Below are 20,526 nucleotides of genomic sequence, written 5' to 3'. Positions count from 1 at the left end.
AAACCCGGCTCAGAAATTGAGAGTGCAATAGTAGTATTCAACCGCATTTTGAGACATCAATAAAATGTTAGTCATTTGCGGATGAATGAAAACATTTTCTTTACCGTCTGGTATGCTAGGGAAGTAATTGTCAAATGACAGACTCTTGCTAATATTGATGCCAAATACCTAGATAACACTGTCATCTTGTTAACTGCGTTTTTCTTTCTCGCGTGGTACACTGATGGATAAAGCTTAAAATTATCTAGGGCAAACGGAAGATTAGAAGAATCAGCATGTCACATGCATGGGCAAAACTATGCAGTATTATTTAATATTTTCTCTAGAAATGATCTAGATCCCATTGAAGAGAAGCAGAAGGCACAGCTTCCGGCATTGTGACTCAGTTTAGTGCTATTTTATGCAGAGATGGGATGCCAGCGTTTTCTAGTACAAGCTATGAAAAGCATCCTTTTGTAACTGCTGTTTCCCAGAGATCTGACATCTTGCCCGGGGGGGGGGGGGGGGGGGGCGGAATTTCTGTGACCAGGGACGGAGCTGTGCAGCAGTTTTAATATGTACAACAACCCTTCGGGCTTGTAAAAGGAAACTGGAACCACTTCTATTTAAAGGCAAAGAGTTTATTTTATTTCTAGTTTTTATCTCAACTTACATTGACTGATCACAAAGCACTTAAGTCTCACAAAACCCATCCAAAGGAAGCAATAACTAAACCTAGTTTATAGATGCATAGACTATTGGAAAGATTATTTTCATGTACATCAGGTAGCCCCTATTATTATGTGTACTTTTGCTGTCCTTCTGACTAGGGAGGAATGTGATTTTAAAAGCGCCTATGACTTTCTTTTCTCTTCATTCTTTCTAAGGGCATATTTCTGAGAGGATTTTACAAGGTTTCCAGTATTTGCTTTTGCGGTCCTACATTTCTTCCAAGCAGAGACTTAAATTCTGGCAGTCTTGGCTTCTTCTAAGGGAAAACCAGAACAAAAACAAATAACAAAATGCAAGAAAGAAAACCTCCCAGCTCAGATAGCACGTGGTTCCTTAGAAGAATATTTTTGAAGTATCAAGAATAGGTAACAGCATTGTTTGAACTTCTTAGATGGGGAGGGTTGGAGTGGTTATAGTAGGATGTAGGATACTCTTGGTCAGAGTATATAAGACCTGACATTGGAATGAATTACTACTTCCTTTTGAATCATGTACATTTATTTTATTTTATTTTATTTTCAAAGCTCAACTGCTAATATTCCAAGAAATGTGCAACTAATTTGAGTGTCTTTGGAAGGAGAAAGGCGGAGCCTGATATGTGTGATAACTGATGATGTCATTATCTAGATTGGTTTACATCCCTGTTTTTCATGCCCTGAGACCTCAGAGGTGTTGAAAAGGTAAAGTTATAAGGAAGTTTCTTAAGCTTTCATAGTTTAATAAGCTTTATTTTTACAGTGTAAATGAGATTCATATTAGGAAAAAAATAGAATATAAATTCACATTTGTTTTCTGATGATGAGTGAGCAGACCCGGATATATCTTTCATGATATTACTGTCTAGGCATGAGAAATTTTAGGCAAGACAGGTCCCAAGACCTAATGGAAACTGCTAATGAGAGCACTTTGTAATTCCTGAGAGTTGGTCCGATAGCCCTTATAAACAGGACATATGAATAATAGCTCTCTAACGTGGGCCATAATTGATTCTCTATTTGAATTAAGCTGGTTTAAGTTTGGAACACCTTGCTATCTAGAGTAATGATTTGCAGGGCACTGTGAGAATTACAAAGCTCAAGAATTTTGTTGGGGGCAGGCAAATATTCCTTTACAGAAAAGTTTCTCAAGCTAGACACTTTTGACATTTTGGGACAGGTAATTTGTTGTGGGGATTGCCCTGTGCATTGGAAAATGTTTAGCAGCATCCCAGACCTCTACTCATCAAATGTCAATTGTACTGAGAACTAACTTAAATCTTTGTATTCTTTAAATAGTGACAGCTACAGAGTATGCTCTCAGGAAATGGCTATTGAATAAAGGAAAGGAAAAGCAAAGTCATTTCACTGTTGACTATGTAAAAATCATATCTTAATCTATTTCCTTACCCATTTTTATCACCTTATCTATTAAATGTAGATGTTAACCAAAGAGATAAAAAGTGGGGTTGAAGAGAGGTGCAAGAATACCTAAGCTACTTTCAAAGCTCTTCAAGCCATTCCCATAGACTGGCCCTGGAAATTTCACCTAAGGACTTAAACCAGAAAGTGAAGTCTTACGATAAATGTGGGTGGAAATTATTTTCAAAGTATTGAAATTATTGGGGCGCCTGGGTGGCTCAGTCATTAAGCGTCTGCCTTCGGCTCAGGTCATGATCCCAGGGTCCTGAGATTGAGCCCCACATCAGGCTCCCTGCTCCACGGGAAGCCTGCTTCTCCCTCTCCCACTCCCCCTGCTTGTGTCCCCTCTCGCTGTGTCTCTCTCTGTCAAATAAATAAATAAAATCTTTAAAAAAAAAAAAGTATTGAAATTGTTATCCACTTGTAAGATAATGAGTACAGCTTTAACCATATATCATCATATATTTGTATGGGTTCTGGAAAAAAACTAATAAATACCTCTATCATTATTTACTTAAGATTTTTTCCTCACCCACTTCCAAAAGAATTTTAGGGACCTCAAGTGCATCTATTTAAATATCAATTTTAATATTTTGTATTGGACTATCAGGAATGTAAAATCTTACATGTTCAAACTAATATTCGATTTTATTTTATTATGTTATTTCTTTTTATTTCCTGAAAAGTCCCATCTCTGATTGCAGAATATATACAATGTATCTTGTATATATATTTTTATAAAGATTTTATTTGGTGGGGGAAGTTTTAGTTTTACAACAAAACTGAGAGGGGTACAGAGATTTCCCTTATACACTCTGCCCCACACATGTAGCCTCCCCCATTATCAGCATCATTCGGCAAGGATGAACCTACATTGACAGATCATAAGGCTTCACTCTTGAAGTTGTACATTCTATGGGTTTGGACAGATGTATAACAACATACAGCCATCACTATAATATCATACAGAGTATTGTCACTACTCTAAAAATCCTCTGTGCTCTCACCTATTCATCTCTCTCTTGGCCATTCCTAATCTTTTTATTGTCTCCATAGTTTTGCTTTTTGCAGAATGTCATATAGTTGCAACCATACAGTATACTGTCTTTCCAAACTGGCTTCTTTCACACTTAGTAATAAAACATTTAAATTTCCTCTATGTCTTTCTATAAATTGATAGCTCATTTATTTTTAGTGCTAATATCCCATTGTCTAAATGTACCACAGTTTATTTAGCCAATTCACCTAATTAAGGATACAATGATTGTTTACACATTTTAGCAGTTATAAATAAAGCTATTATAAACACCCATATGCAGGTTTTTGTGTGGACATAAATTTTCAACTCCTTCAGGTAAATACCAAGGAGTGGAATTGTTGGATCATATGTAAGAGTATGTTTACCTTTTTTAAGAAATCACGAAACTGACTGTACCAATTTTGCATTCCCATCAGCAATGTATGGGGGTTCCTGTTGTTCCACATCTTCACTAGCATTTAGTATTGTCAGTGTTCTAAGAAGCGTGTAGTGGTATGTCATTTTCATTTATATTCCCTGATGATATATGATGTGAAGCATCTTTTCATGTGCTTATTTGCCATTTGCACATCTTTGATGAAGTGTATATTAAGATCTTTGGCTCATTTTTTAATCAAGTTGTCTGGTTTCTTGTTGAGTTTTTAAGAGTTCTTTGCATATTTTGGATAACAGTCTTCTATCAGGTATGTCCTTTGCAAATATTTTCTCTCACTGTGTGGCTTGTTTTCCAATTCTCGCGATATTGTCTTTCACTGAGAAGTTTTTAATTTTAATGAAGTCTAGCTTATTAATTATTTCTCTCATGGATTGTGTTTTGTGTTATCTCAAAAAAGGCATCACCATACCCAAGCTCATCTAGAGTTTCTTCTAAATTGTCTTCTAGGAATTTTAGAGCTTTGTGTTCTACATTTAAGTCTATGATATTTTTTGAGTTAATTACTGTGAAGGGTGTAAGGGTGTAAGGTCTTAAATCTTAAATGACTTAATTTTATTCCTTTATCACTTTTTTCATAATTGGTAGATATTTTGTATATTTTAATATATATATATATATATATATATATATAAGGGGAAGGTTCTTATTGTAAAGATTTATAAGCCATCTTGACTGCAATTGGTCATTTTTTAATTAGGATGAATTTTTACTACTAATGTAGTTTTCATAACATAAGTATAAAATCATGGCTTTAAAACATGGTCCTAAGCAGAAAGAAAAGAGCTCTTGCCATTTCATTCCATGACCACTTCTAGCAACTATTGGGATTTTTTATTGCTCTTTAGTAAGCTATGATATTCACAGTGAAGTGAGTCATTGTTTTTCCTTAGATTAGAGAAAACCAGCCAGATTTGAAGTGGAATAACTAAGATATTATGAAATACCTTTGAAAATTCATAAAAGCCACCTATGTACATGGTATCTTTTTTTTCTAATGAACAACACACATTTAAAAACACACTTTCAGAAAAATACGTAAAATATAAAGGTGTATCTTAGTGCAGTATTATTTAAAGTTAACCTCCATTTAATTCTACCCAGATTAAGAAACAGAAAATTGCTAGAACACCAGAGGCCTCCTGGAAGCAACTTTTAATCCCAACCCCCATTTTCTCCCATAAAAGTGAGCACTATAATTTTTTCATGGTTTTCATTTCCTCATTTTCTTTACATTTTCACTACTCAGTTTTGCATAAAAAACATAAAAACAAGAAAAGCAACCAATAAAATTATTTCATGGTTATCATATCCTCTTTTTTTTTTTTTTTTTACATTTTACCACTAAGTTTTGCATCTCTTCTAAACAATGGCTTGCTTTTCAATGTACTCTTACAAAGTCATATCAATTAATTATACAATATGTAATCATACAGTATACACATTTTGTGTCTGGATTCTTTTGCTGAACATCATATTTTAAAATTTCTTTATGCTGTTGTACAGCTGTTGACACCTCAGTTTTTTTGAATCTATGCAGCATTCCATAGTATAAATATATATTTTTTATATTTATCCATTATAATCCATTATATTGTTGACAGACATTTGTGTTTTACATTTCTATCTCATACAGGCAATGATGATATGAACATTCTTGCACATCAGTGTTGAAAACTTCCCCAGCTTGAATAAGCTGGCCTACAAGTTTGTGGGAAACATACACACACACACACACACACACACACACACATACACACAGATTTATTTTAAGGAATTAGCTCATACAATCACGAAACTGGCAAGTCCAAGATCTGCAGCTAGGGAGGCAGGCTCCAGACCCAGAGAAGTTCTGATGTTGCAGCTTGTATCTAAAGATAGTCTAGGGGCGCCTGGGTGGCTCAGTCAGTTGAGCGGCTACCTTTGGCTCAGGCCATGATCCCAGGGTTTTGGGATCAAGTCCCACATGGGGCTCCTTGCTCAGCAGGGAGTCAGTTTCTCCCTCTGCCTGCCGCTCCCCCTGCTTGTGTGCTCTCTCTCTCTCTCTGACAAATAAATAAAATCTTAAAGAAAAAAAAGATAGTCTAGAGGCCGAATGAACTCTTCCCCCAGAGACCTCAATCAGTTTTATCTTAAGGCCTTCAACTGATTGAATGAGGCCCACCCACATTACAGAGGGTAATCTGCTTTACTCAAAGTCCATTGATTTAAATGTTAATCTCATCTAAAGAATTCCTTCACAGCAACACCAAGACTATTTGACCAAATATCTGGCTACTGTAGTCTAGTCAAGTTGACACATAAAATTAACCATCACAGTGTTTTACTTCCAATTCATCGCAATGCTAATGGATAGGCCTTCCTCATCTCAGTTTAAAATAAGAGAGTTTATTAAGATACCAAATCTTGACTGCCCCATATTCTATTCTGACAAAATTTCAAGTCAGTGTTATAAATTCTCTTCTTGCTTAAATCAAATACATAGCATTAAGAAGGCTTGTTTTTTTTTCTTAAATCATATTAGATGAAGGATATAGGAGACAACTTTTATTTTGTTGCTGTTGATGATATTGTCTGTTTTAATCATAGACCTTTAAAACTTTGCTGCTTGGGCGCCTGGGTGGCTCAGTTGGTTAAGCGACTGCCTTCGGCTCAGGTCATGATCCTGGAGTCCCTGGATCGAGTCCCGCATCGGGCTCACTGCTTGGCAGGGAGTCTGCTTCGTCCTCTGACCCTATCCCCTCTCATGTGTTCTCTCTCTCTCTCATTCTCTCTCTCAAATAAATAAATAAAATCTTTAAAAAAAAAAAAAAAAAACTTTGCTGCTTGAAATTATACCAAAACTATAGTAACAGAAAAAACAATTTTAATTGGGGAAGATGAGAATGCCGAAGCATCCCTACCTTGAACTAATCAACTCACTTCTGTTAGAGCCAGTGGAATCCTATGAACTGAGTAGAATGTCAAGCATTGTTCAGAAAGACTGTGTTTATATATATAGGACTCTCTTGCCCAGCAGGTTTACTAAGATAAGATTTATTTTTCAGGTGGCCTCGTTATCTTATCAACACCAGTCTCTCAGTCACCTCTAGGATTTGAATCACCACTAATTTGTTCTCCATTGCTATTATTTTATCATTTTGAGATGGTTATATAAATGGAATCATATGGCATGTATCCTTTTGAAGCTGACTTTTATTCATACAGCGCAATGCCTCTGAGACCCATCTAAGTTGTTTCTTGTATCAATAGTTTCTTCCTTTTACTGCAGAGTCGTTGGCAAAATGGATGTACCACACTTTGTTTAATCATTCACTTATCTTGGGGATATTTCAGTTGTTGCCAGTTTGGGGCTATTACAAATAAAGCTACTACTAAAAATCACTTCTAGATTTTTATGCAGACTTATTTTCATTTCTCTGGAATAAAGACCCAGAGATATGATTGTGGGGCCATGTAAATATATGCTTAGTTTTTTACAAAAAGACTTGCAACCTAATCATAGAGTGGCTGTACCATTTTATATTCCAACAGCAGTCAATGCATGACAGATCCAGTTTCTCCACATCCTCACAACATTTTCTTATTGTCACTAGTTTTTATTTTAGCTTTCCTAATTTGTAGTGATATCAAATACAGATATCTCATTCACTGTGATTTTCATTTTGTATTTCATTCATTGTGGTTTTGATTTGCATTTTCCTAATAACTAATAATGTTGGAATTCTTCTCATATGCTTATTTACCACCCTTGAATCTTCTTCAGTGAAATGCCTCCTCATGTCATTTGCCTGTTTTCTTTTACTTTTTTTAAAGATTTATTTCTTTATTTCAGAGAGAGAGAGAGAGTGCACCAATAGGGGAGAGGTAAGGGGAGGGGCAGACGGAGGGGGGAAGCCGACTTCCCACTGACTGGGGAGCCTGACCAGCTCAATCCTAAGACCCAGAGATCATGACCTGAGCTGAAGTCAGATGCTTAACTGACTGAGCCATCCAGGCACCCCTCATTGCCCATTTTTCTAATCAAATCACTTATTTTCTTACTAAGTCTGAATGTTTTTCTTAAATATTTTCTAGATATTAATTCTTTTACAAATATGTGATTTGAAAATATTTTATTTTAGACTGTGCTTTGCATTTCATCCTCTTAAGTTTTTCATGAAGCAAAATTTTAAGTTTTAATGAAGTTTAGTTTGTCCATTTTTTAAAATTATTTTATGGGGGCGCCTGGGTGGCTCAGTCGTTAAGCGTCTGCCTTCGGCTCAGGTCATGATCCCAGGGTCCTGGGATCGAGCCCCGCATCGGGCTCCCTGCTCCGCGGGAAGCCTGCTTCTCCCTCTCTCACTCCCCCTGCTGGTGTTCCCTCTCTCGCTGTGTCTCTCTCTGTCAAATAAATAAATAAAATCTTTAAAAAAATAAATAAATAAATAAATAAATAAATAAATAAAATAAAATTATTTTATGGATCCCGCTTTCTGTATCTAAGAACATTCACCAAGCACTAGGTCCTGAAGGTTTTCTACTATGTTTTCTTCTAAAAGTTTCATAGTTTTCCATCTAAATCTATTATTCATTTAGAGTCAAATTTTATACAAGGTATGATGTTTAGGCCAAGATTTTTTTTTTTTTTTTTTTTTTTTGCCTATGGATTTCAATTATTCCAGTTCAGTTACACCAATCATTTTTGAAAAGCCTATCCTTCCTGCACTGAATTCTTTTGGCACCTTTCTCAAAAGTCAGTTGTGTGGGGCTATTTCTGGGTTCTTTATTCTGTTCCATTGATCTATGTGTCTATCCTTTAACCATTTTTGATCATTATAGCTGTAAAAGTCTTCATTATAGCTTATAAGAGTGGTTCCTCTCACTTTATTCTTGTTTATCAAAATTGTTTTATTTATTCTATTTCCTTGGCCTCTTGATATACATTTTGGAATAATCTACATTAATCTGTATATCTACAAAAATATTTTTGGTTTTTATTGGACTTTTGTTAAAACTATATATCCATTGGGGAAAATTGACTCCTTTACTATATTGAAACTTCTAATCCATGAGCAAGGCATATCACTCCATTTCCTTAAAACTCCTTTGATTTCTTTCAACAACATTGTATAGTTTCCAATATATAAGTTCTTTTTTGTTAGATTTATACCTAAATATTTTACTTATATTTTGAACACTTGTAAGTTGCATGGCATATTTAATTTTAGTTTTCACATATTCATCATTAATATATAGAAATACAATTAATTTGTATGTTTTGGTCTTGTATCTTATGGCTGAACTCACTTATTCTAAGAAGTTAATTTTACACATTTCTTGGGATTTTCTACACAAATCATTATTTCATCTACAAATAGGAACAATTTTCAGTTTTATTTCTTTCTACCATTCTGTATATCTTTTATTTATTTATTTATTTGTTTATTTGTTTATTTATTTTAGCCTATTGTGATAGCTAGGACTTCTAGTAATAGGTTGAATAGCAGTGGGGGATGTGGAGAGCCTTGCTTTGTTTCTGATTTTTTGGATGAAAGCATTCAGTCTTTCACAATTAAGTGTGATACTAGCTGTAAGGTTTTTTTGGTAAATAATCTTTATCAAGTTGAGAAATTCTTACTGTATTTCTCATTTCCTGAAAGCTTTTTTCACAAATAGTTGCTGAATTTTGTTGGATGCTTTTTTCTGCATCAGTTGATGTCATGTGATCATTTTCTTTTGTAGTATGGAGGATTACATTAAGTGATTTTTGAATATTGACCAAGCCATTTTTCTATTGTTCTCTCAAATGTTATTAGATGGATGCCATGGTATCCAATTGTAATTTTATTTTATTTGTCTATTTCTCCATTTAGTTCTATCAGTTTTTGGTTCACACTTCTTATAGTTCTGTTGTTTGATGCGTGCACATTTGCGATTGCTATATTTTCATAATGGATAGCCACTTTTCTCCTTAAGTAATGTTCGTCTCTGCCTCTCTGTCCCTAGTGATTTTCTTTACTCTGAACTGTACTTTATTTGATGTGAATGGAGCCCCTTCTCTTTTCATTTGATTCATGTTTGCATGGCATATCTTTCCCTATTTAACTTTCAACCTACCTATGTTATTACATGTAAAGTGAGTTTCTTACACACAGTATATAGCTGGGTCTTTTTTTTCTTAACCCACTCTCAATCTACATCGTTTAATTGATGTATTTAGATCATTTATATTTAATTTACTAATTTATAAACCAGGATAAATTCTACTATTTTATTATTTTTGTTTTTGGTTGTTCCCTTTGTTTTTTGTTTCTATTTTCTTTTCTCCTGCCTTACAGAGGGTTCAAACTTTTTAGAACTGCATTTTGATTTATGATAGCATTTTTCAGTGTATCTCTTTGTATATATAGACTTTTTAGTTGTTGTTTTAGGTATTACATTATATATACCAAACTTGTCATAGTCTACTAGTTTCAAAATCTTACCTTTACAAATTAAGTGTAGAAACCTTACATCCTTTAAATCTGTTTAGCTTCTCCATTTATAGTAAAATTGGCTTAAGTATTTCCTCTACATACATTGAGAACATCAGATGATATTTTAAGTTTTGCTTCAACCATTAAAATAATTTAGAAAACTCAAGATGAAAAGGGAAGTTGGTTATGTTTACCAACCATGGTAAACCAACCTGTTTACCACGGTTATATTTGCTCTTTCTGTTGTTCCTTGTTCTTTCCTGATATCTTAGTTTTTCTTCATCTGAGAATATCTTGATTTTTCCTCTATTCCTAAAGTATATTTCTGCTGAGTATAGAATTGAGTTGATAGTTCTTTGCTTTTAGCACTTGAAAAATGTGGCCACTTTTTTCTGGACTTCATGGTTTCTAATAAGATATCTGCTTTCGTTCAAATTATTTTTCTCCTATAAGTAAAGTGTTATTTCTTGTGTGCTATTTTCAAAAATAATATTTTTGTTTTAGTTTTCAGAAGTTTTACTATGACTTCTCTCGTATGAAAATTCTGGGTTCAACCTGTTTGGGATTTGCTGAGCCTCCTGAATCTATAGGTTATATCTCATGCCAAATTTGAGACATTATCAATCATAATTTCTTCAAATACTTTTTCAGTACCACTCTCTTTATCTTTTGTTTCCAAGACTCCAATGGCATAAAGATTAGATCTTCTGTTATAGTCCCTCAAGTTCCTGAGGGTCTGTTTTTGTTCTTGTTTTTGTTTTTCCCGTCTATTTTTTCTCAGTTGTTCAAACTAGGTAATAACTATTCTGTCTTTGAGTTTGCTAATTCTTTACTCTGTCCTCTCTACTTTTGAACCTATTCACTGAGTTTTAAATTACTCTTTCTGTTCTAAAATGTCATTTTACTTTTTCTTTGTATTTTTTATTTCTTTGCTGAGACATTTTTGTTGAAACTTTAAAAAAAAATTTGTTTCCAGCATGCTCTTCTTTGTTAGTTGCAGCATTTTTATTTTTTTATTTTTTTATTTTTTAAAGATTTTATTTATTTATTTGACAGGGAGAGACATAGCGAGAGCAGGAACACAAGCAGGGGGATTGGGAGAGGAAGAAGCAGGCTTCCCGCAGAGCAGGAAGCCCGATGTGGGACTCGATCCCAGGACCCTGGGATCATGACCTGAGCCGAAGGCAGACACTTAACAACTGAGCCACCGAGGCGCCAAGTTGCAGCATTTTTATGATCACTCCTTTAAAATTCTTTTCAGATCATTCTAACATCTGTGTCATCTTGGTGTTGACATTTGTTGATTTCTTTTTCTCATTCAAGTTGAAATTTTTGTGTTTCGTGGTATGATAAATGATTTTTTATTGAAAATTGATTACTTGGGTATTATCTTATGAGGCTGGAAATTATTTAAACCATCTGTTTTAGTAGTCTTCCTCTGACACATTTCTGCTGGGAAAGGAGGGTACCACCTCTTTATGCCAGATCAGGGTAGAAGTCTCTGTTCCCACCCAGGGACGAGGGGGGAGGGGTTCCATGTTATTAGTGGACTGGTATAGAAAATCAGGTTTCCACTAGGTCTCCACTGATACTACACTGGCTGGGAGGGGAACTGCACCTTGATACTGCTCTCCTCATGGCCTCCACTGATACCATAGTGGTGGAGTGGCCTTACTTATGAGTGATAGTGAAATTTTTGACTCTCCACTAGGTCTCCTCTGACACCATCGAAGCAGGGATGGACGGGGTGTGTCATTACTGCCTGGTGGGGAAGAAAATCTGCCCACTCAACTCAACCATTTTTATTTTATTTTATTTATGTATTTATTTATGTATGTATTTATATACATATCTATCTATCTAGTTGATGAAGTATAGTTTACACACAATGTTACATTAGGTCTAGGTATACAACATGCTGATTCCATAGCTCTATACATTATGCTGTACTCACCACAAGTGTAGCTGCCATCAGTCAACTCAACATTTTTTAATATCACCCCTCCTCTCAACTCCCAACCCTTTACCTCTACCTACCCTTGCAGGAAAGGAAATTTGGTAAGTTTTGTTGCAGCCTGGGAGACTAGTCTATTCTCCTCATAGACCTTTACGGGTGAAGGTGGTGTGGGGATGCAGTTTTTTCAGTGGTATTTGGCAGGACTAGAGCAATTATTGTCTAAAAGCTTGCTTCTTGCTAGGCTGCCCCTTTTCTGGTACTTTGGCTAGAGAAAGCAGGCTTTTTCTGGCAGGGTTTTGTTTGTTTTTTGTTTTGTTTTGTTTTGTTTTGTTTGTCTATGCCTATTGGCATTTCTGAGTTGCCATCTTCTCTATCACCCAGTCCGGCTTAATTCATGAGGGAAAAGGAAAACTCAGGGAATGCAGAGCCATGTTGTTCCTCAGATCCTTAGGTTCCTAGCCAGTTGGACTTCTTTTCCCTACTTTTAAGAGTCATCTTATGCTTGTTTTACATATGTCAAGTTTTTAATGTAGTGGAAAGAATCGGGTAAAGCACATCTAATCCATCTTTCCTAACACGTAGCTGCCTTAATTTTTTTCATTATAAATTTATTTTTTCTGGTTAGCTCAACCTAGGTTTTCATATCTTCTATCTCAGAATGTTGCTTGAACTGGGCTTATTCCTTACCACCATAGAATATAATGTCAGTAATGTTTACAAGGGAAACATAAAAATCTAAGGAAGAAAAATTTAGTGTTTAATGAACTTTCTTAATTACAGAACTTCTCTGACCCAGTAAATATTTCAGAACACCCAGCCTGTATTTATATGATACCACTGAAATGGCTATGTCTCTATCAATCTTTACTTTTGCAATTCTGTAACTATTGTTGATTGTCTAAATCAATTAGAAAAACTTGATTGCGATATAAATAAATATGAAGATGGCTATATACAGTGGAAAGACCTCATGGCTATAAATGAAGAAAAGGTCAAAATTTTTATGAGTGTAGCTAATTTTAATCAGTATTTTTAAGTTAAATGATAATTATAATGAACGAAAACTGAAATAGAGGACAGGAGACCTCAATTCTTACCAAGTTTTAGCTACCTAGTGTAAAGGATCAGAGACAAATCTTTTTCGTTGGACTCTATCCCAACTCTTGCCAGCCAGCAAGGTTGGAATAACATGTAATCTTTAAGGTTATTGTCAGAATAATTGGATGGACTAAGTATGTTTACTGAATGAATAGTGTGGATTAATGCTACCTGATCACAGGTCATCTCAGTCCTTCTTGGGCACTCAGTATTTACTCTCCATCTCTGGATACTTTTGGATATGCTGACTGGATGTGAGCTGTCCACACAATTGATTTCTGTTTTGTTATTATTATTATTCAAATATCATAGTTTAAAAATACATCATTCAATATAAGAAACATACAAACTCACTTTTTCCTTGGAGTTTAAGGGAAGTATTTATTTGGACTATGAAATGGAGATTTGTACACATGGATATGTTATGAATAATGAAGAGTCAAAGTTGGATTTACAGGATTAAAAGAATTAAAATGTTTCTAGACTACAATTTTGGTAGGAGAGTAAATGCTTTACTTTTATCTTGGTACACATCCTTTCCTGGCATGTGCATGCAAATGCATGTGCACAAACACACTTTATTAATAATGCAAGAAATTTAAGGGACTGGTATTGGTTTAAAGAATATGTTATGAAACTCATGAAAATAGTTTTTTTAATTGAGAAACGTCTGCAGTCTAAAAGATATCTTCCCAACCTCCACAATCTCTACATGAGGCATGTAAATGATCAGGTCTTAGAACAAATAAAATTATGCTCTATTTCTGTAATTATAATCTAGGGGCTACACTTACACTTATCTGCCAGTTTTAATTGGATTTATAAGGTAAGATTTATTTATGATAATTCATGGATGATCTAATTGTCCATATTCCAAAAAGCAGATCCAGATGCTATTAGGAACTCTTAATAATATTTAGTCCTGATTCTCTGAGAAAGGAGAGAAGGATTGTGGCCAGACAATAGCAAAATTTCTTGTAGTCTGATTAGCTCATTTTTCCAAATGCTTTTTCTCTTGGCCATATCACAATTCAGAATCCAATTTTGGCATTCCCAAATGACTCATTTATCTGGATTATTCACATATAATGAGTGTGTTATTTTGTGGTGCAGGATCACATGGCTTTTGGAGACCGAAACCAACTTTATTTCATTATGACTGATTTCCTAATGTTCCACACAATTTTCACTGCAGAATGGAGGCAGCAGCATGGAAGTGATGATGAATTAGTATTTATTATAATTATTTCTCAGATAATTTCTATTTATATTTATCATGACTCCACCTCACAAATGCATTTGTTTCAAAAACATTTTTGTTCTAGATGACGAGTGATTTCTCCAAATTATCTTATAACCTGAGACACCATTGTCACTATCAAGTTTAACAAGAAAAACAGGTGCCAAGACAAGAAGATTTAAGACAAAATAGATATAATGTATGAAAAAACAATACGAAACCCACTACAAACATTCGTTGAAAACTTGTATGCCAAATGTGGAAAGTTTTTTTTTTAATTAACTATTTTTATAGATTATTATTTGTTATACTTGTATATTATCTATTTTTTACTTTGGTAAACAAACTGCATAATAAAAACACAAGTAACATATTTGTTTAAAAATATTTGTTAATCATAGCTGTAAGATAAAGCATTAAGTTATAAAGCAATTTAATCAACAAAATTTTTTTGTTTCAATATAATTCTGAAACCTTTTTCTCTTTTCTCTGTATTTTAAGTATCATAAATTTGTCATTATTGCGTTTTTCATCAAAGAACCTTACCATATCAAATTTAATATTCTAAATTTAAATACTGTTAAAAATTATTTTTAGTGAGCCTATATTAAGCTTTAATTTTTTAAAGGAATAAATACTAAACAAAATTTTGTCTATTGTTTGCCATGTATCAGTAAAAAGTAATTGAAAATGCTTAATTTCTGTTCACCAGAAAATGATAACTCTCTATTACCTAAATAACTAATTTCCAACATTCCTTTTTGCTCACCCAAAACTAATCATTCAGATAAGTTTTTTTTTTTTTTTTTAATTATTGTGTCACAGACAGTCTACAGAATGGGAGAAAATTTTTGCAAACCGTATATTGGATAAGGGATTAATATTCAAAATATACAGAGATCTCAGTCAACTCAAAAACAACAATAGCAACAACAAAAACCCCAAACAATCTAATTAAAACACGGGTAGAAGACATTTCTCCAAAGAGAACAACAAAATGGCCAACAGACACATGAAAAAATGCTCAACATCACTAATTATCAGGGAAATACAAATCAAAACCACAATGATATATCACCTCATACCTGTTGAATGCCTGTCATCAAGCCAAGAAACAACAGGTGCTGGAGAAGATGTGGTGTAAAAGGGATCTCTTATGTATTGTTGGTAGGGATGTAAATTGGAACCACTATGGAAAACAATATGGAGGTTCCTAAAAAATTAAAAATAAATCTACCATATAATCTAGCAATTCCACTTCTAGGTATATACCCAAAGGAAATAAAAACATAATTTTGACAAGATATTTACATTCCCATGTTTATCACAACATTATTCATAATAGGCAAGGTATGGAAACAATCCAAATGCCCATTAATGGATGAATAGATAAAAAAGATGTGGTACATATACATAATGGAATATTATTCAGCCATAGGAAAGGAAGATACCCTTCCATTTGGCTCAGATTTTTCCACTTGTAAGATGAACATATTTTTGGGATGCCTGGGTGTCTCAGTCGGTTAAGCGTCTGCCTTCACCTCAGGTCATGATCCCAGGGTCCTGGGAGCGAGCCCCGCATCGGGCTCCCTGCTCACCTGGGAGTCTGCTTCTCCCTCTGCCTCCCTCTCTGCTTGTGTGCTCTCTCTCTCTCTCTCAATCTCTCTCAATAAATAAATAAACACTTTAAAAAAGAGATGGACATATTTTCACTTCCAGAGTAGGAGCCCCAGACATGCAAAGAGGAGCTGAATATAAACAATCAATGCCCATGAGAATGACTCTTGATGAACCAATTTCCCACTCCAGTTTCTCTTCAGTCTACCTTTGGGAGCTGTCCCAGTTTTGACTTTGATCTACAGAGTCCAGTAGATCTCTTTATGGGAGGTTAGGGCAATGGCGACACCGTTCCCTATGTGGACCAAAGTTCTACCTCAGAACACAATATGTACACAATTAACTCATTCAGAAATTAAAGGAACCTTTATATATACAGATCCATCATTTTTAGAAAGGGAAATTACAAATATTTTCATCTATCATCATCATCATCTGGATATCAGTGTTATGTGCTTTTCCCTGAGCTTTTTCTGAGCAAGCAATCCAAGAGACAATACAAAATGCCTTTATGGTCCAGCTTTGGAAGTCATGCATCATAATTCTGTCATATACAAATAGTTGTACCATCTTATCTGTGATTCAATGTGGGAGGGCCCCTCTTGAATACCAGGAGGCAAGATCACTCTGAGACCCATCTTAGAGACTAGCAGCCAAATATGTTTACCTGAGTTTATAAAACTTAATGTTTTATATTTTTTTAATATTTAAAAATATTTTAATTTATCCAGATTTTCAAGTCATTAATATATTTCTAAATGTTAGGTTTAATTCCAGAATGATATTCCATTGTGTAGCTATGTGTAATTGTATAGCTATAATTTATTTAACACATCTATTATTGGAACATTTAGGTCATTTTATTTTTTGCCATTTTAAAACAACCAGTGAGCAAATTCAGTGCTAGATCTTTACATAGAAATTGAATAATATGGATCCTTAAAATTACTAGAATTAAACTCTCTGGATCCAATGGCACAAGCCAGAAGGATAAGCTTTGAATATATTGGAAAATTGTTCTCCAAAAAATTTATTTCAATTTAATTTTTTATTAGCAAAGAATTGTGAGTTGTCTATTTTTTTCTGATTTGATAATAAATTGTATTACTTGTACTTTCATTAATATTTCTTTATTACTAATTTTGCTGAAATTTATTCATAAATTCATTGCTGATTCATATTTTGGAGATTGCACATATATACATACATATGTAGACATATTTACAGATATGTACATACATAGATTTATAAAATTAATGTTTTGCTTTTTAAAAATTATTTCTTAGAGTGTATTACATTTAAAAACTATAAATCATATTTTTAAATAGGCTTTATTGTTAGAACAGTTTTAGATAAACAGAAAAATTGAGAAGATAATACAATTTCCCTTATATTAACAATTTACATTAATATGATATATTTGTTATAATTAATGAACAATGAATAATTAATGAACAATTATTGATGCCTTATCGTTGAAGTCCACACTTTGTTCAGATTTCCTTAGATTTTACCTAATGTCCTTTTTTTATTTCAGGATGCCATCTAGGATATTACCTTACCTTTAGTTGTCACATATCCTAAGGTTCTTCTTGTCTGTGAAAGTTTCTCAGATTTCCTTTGTTTTTGATGACCTGGCCAGTTTTAAGAAGTACTGATCCAGGTATCTTGTAGAATGTTCCTCTATTGGAATTTGATGACTTTTTTATGAATAGACTAAGGTTATAAGTTTTTAAGAAAAGGACTTCAGAGGCAAAGTACCATTTCAATCACACCTTGTCAAGGGCACATACTATTAAAATGATTTATCACAGTTGATGATGACCTTGATCACCTGGCAAAAGGTATTTGTCAGGATTCTCCACTATAGTTTCAGTCTCTCTTCTCTCTCTCTCTCAACCCATATGTAAAACATGAGGACTTATGCTCCCATGGAATATCTACATAAAATGTTTATAATTCTGAATCAGAGATTTGATTTGTCTCAAATACTACTTTATTTTATTGCTCAAATTGTTTGAGCTTTGGTAATTGAGAGCTCTTTCATCAGATCCTTTGACATACCCCTATCAATCAAGGTTTTTGTTTTCATATTTTCTGAGAAAGTCTTTCCTTTTTGGCACTACTAGATGCTCTAGACAAACAGGTTCATCTTGTGTATTTCTTGCATCAGTCCTGGAAGCAGGAATTCTCTATGAAAACTCTGTGTGTGTGTGTGTGTGTGTGTGTGTGTGTGTGTGTCTGTGTCCGTGTAACTGGAGAATGATATAAGAAACCAATATATGGTTACGGTTACCAGGTATGCTCACTTCTGCCAGGGTGCCTTTGCTTCTAACCCATGTCAGCTGTTGTAGCAAAGACATACATGTGTTTATGCTAACCTGTGTATATCCACACATGTATAAATATTTCTATATGTATTTGTATCTATATTAAGCAAAACATGAGTTCATATTGATATCTCCATGAGGTCTACTTCATTAGCATATGAGTCATTCTAAACTTTTCCTCTTAGTTTTCTGGAAATTCCCACTCCAAATAGTGAGAAACTTCACTCCCACTTTCTGCCATCTAGTTACTTAATTGTTCAATTTCCATTTTTACATGTATAGTAGTATCAGAATTGTTAGCCTATTCCTCCATGGGAAAATACCTTATTAACTAGAACACAGGGCTTATGTGTAGTTCTCTTGACTTCAGTCTTATAATTCCACTCATTTTCAAAGTTACTTAAAAAGTCAGCACCTTTTCTTTCCACCCCCTTCAGTGACATTGTTTCATACATTTGAAATAGTAAGTTCTTTTGTCACTATCTGCTTTCCATCCTGGAAACTCTCCATGTCTTAAAGGAGAGATTTTAAATTTTTTCATTCATAACTTTCACTTTCTGTGCCATAAAGTTCTATAGATTTTGACCAATGCATGGTACTGTGTACCCACCTATTATAGTATCATTAAAAAATAGTTTTACTGCCCTAAAAATTCCCTTGTTTCACCTATTCTATCAACTCCCAAACCCCTGACAACCACTGATCTGTCTACTATCTATAGTTTTCCTATTTCCAGAATAATATTTAGTTGGAATCATACAGTATATAGCCTTTTCAGACTGCTTCTTTCACATAGCAATGCGATTTGAAGGCTCATACATGTCTTATTGTGGCTTAATAGCTAATTTATTTTTGTCACTGAATAATATGTCATTATATGGATGCATCATAGTTAATCCATTCACCCGTTGAAGGATATCTTGGTTGCTTCTAAGTGATTTTGAATGAAGGTGTTACAAACTTTTACGTGCAGGTTTTTATGTGGACATAGTTTTTTTGATAAATACCCAGAAGCACAATTGCTGAACTGCCAAACATCTCCTAAGCTGGTGTACCATTTTGCATTTCCATCAGCAGTGAATTAAGTCCCTGTGGCTCTACATCCTTGCCAGCATATGGTATTGTTAAGTTCTTTGGATTCTAGCCATTCTAATAGGTGTGAAGTGGTATCTCACTGTTGTTTAAATTTCCAATTCCCTAATTACAAATAATGTTGAGCATGTTTTCATATGCTTATTTGTCATCTATTTATCTTTTTTTGGTGAAGTGTTTGTTCAGATCATTTTGTCCATACTGAATTGGGTTGTTTGCTTTTTTATTGTTGAATGTTAAGTAATTTTTATTATATTTGTACACAACTCTTTTATCATATGTGTGGTTTGTAAACAATTTCACCCAGTTTGTAGCATGTATTTTCATTCACTTTACAACATATTTTGCAGAGCAGAAAATTTTAACTTAATGAAGTCTAACTTTAATTTTTTTTTCATGGGTCATACTTTTGGTGTTGTGTCTTAAAACCTATCACCAAACCCATGCTTTCCTAGATGTTCTGTGTTATATTTTGCATTTTTATAGTTTTCCAGTTTATATTTAGTCTATGATCCATTTTGAGTTCATTTTTGTGACAGACATAAGGTTTATGTCTAGTTTTGTTCTTTTATATGTACATAAATACATAAATATTCATGTATTTATTGTGTCCTCTCCAGCATATCAAGGAATGTAAAGCCTGAAGGGAAATGTTGGCTATGTATTACTTTCTTCGATGATAAAAACATTTTAAAATCTTTGTTGCCAGAATTGCTGTCCATTAGCCACATATGGTTATTGAACACTTAAAATGTGGCTAGAGCAACTGATGAACAAAATTTTTACTTTTATATAATTTTACCTAAATTTCAAATTTAAATAACTATAAATAGGTCATAGCTACATACTGGACAGCAGAGAAAAGAGATTAATCAGGGGTGCTGTAATCTTTTTTCTTTGTGAGAGAGAGAGAGAGAGAGAGCCCGAGCAAGAAGGGAAGGGCAGAGGGAGCGGGGGGGAGAGGGAGAGAGAGAATCTTAAGCAGGCTTGACACAGGGCTCCATCCCATGACCCTGAGATCATGACCTGAGCTGAAATCAAGAGTCAGATGCTTACCAACTGAGCCACCCAAGTGCCCCTGTTGTAATCCTTTTGATTAAAATACTTCATTTTCAAAATAGTCATTTACCCAGGCTTTCTCTAATTACCTACCT

General features: G+C 34.1%; 2 long non-coding RNA genes across 2 annotated transcripts in view; both read left to right on the top strand.

The window, feature by feature from the left end:
• Positions 1-20,526, top strand: part of LOC118526557 (uncharacterized) — a 68,081-nt gene that overhangs the window by 1,392 nt on the left and 46,163 nt on the right. The gene's annotated exons all lie outside the window — the stretch shown is intronic.
• On the top strand, positions 883-14,583 carry LOC144381917 (uncharacterized). The gene is made up of 3 exons (XR_013448114.1): positions 883-1,076; positions 1,236-1,391; positions 14,419-14,583. It is a non-coding gene; the product is annotated as an uncharacterized LOC144381917 (long non-coding RNA).

Source organism: Halichoerus grypus, chromosome 5 (genome assembly GCF_964656455.1).
Source record: "Halichoerus grypus chromosome 5, mHalGry1.hap1.1, whole genome shotgun sequence".
NCBI lineage: Eukaryota > Metazoa > Chordata > Mammalia > Carnivora > Phocidae > Halichoerus > Halichoerus grypus.
Note: the sequence above shows the minus strand (reverse complement) of the source record. Positions and strands in the feature narration are given on the sequence as shown.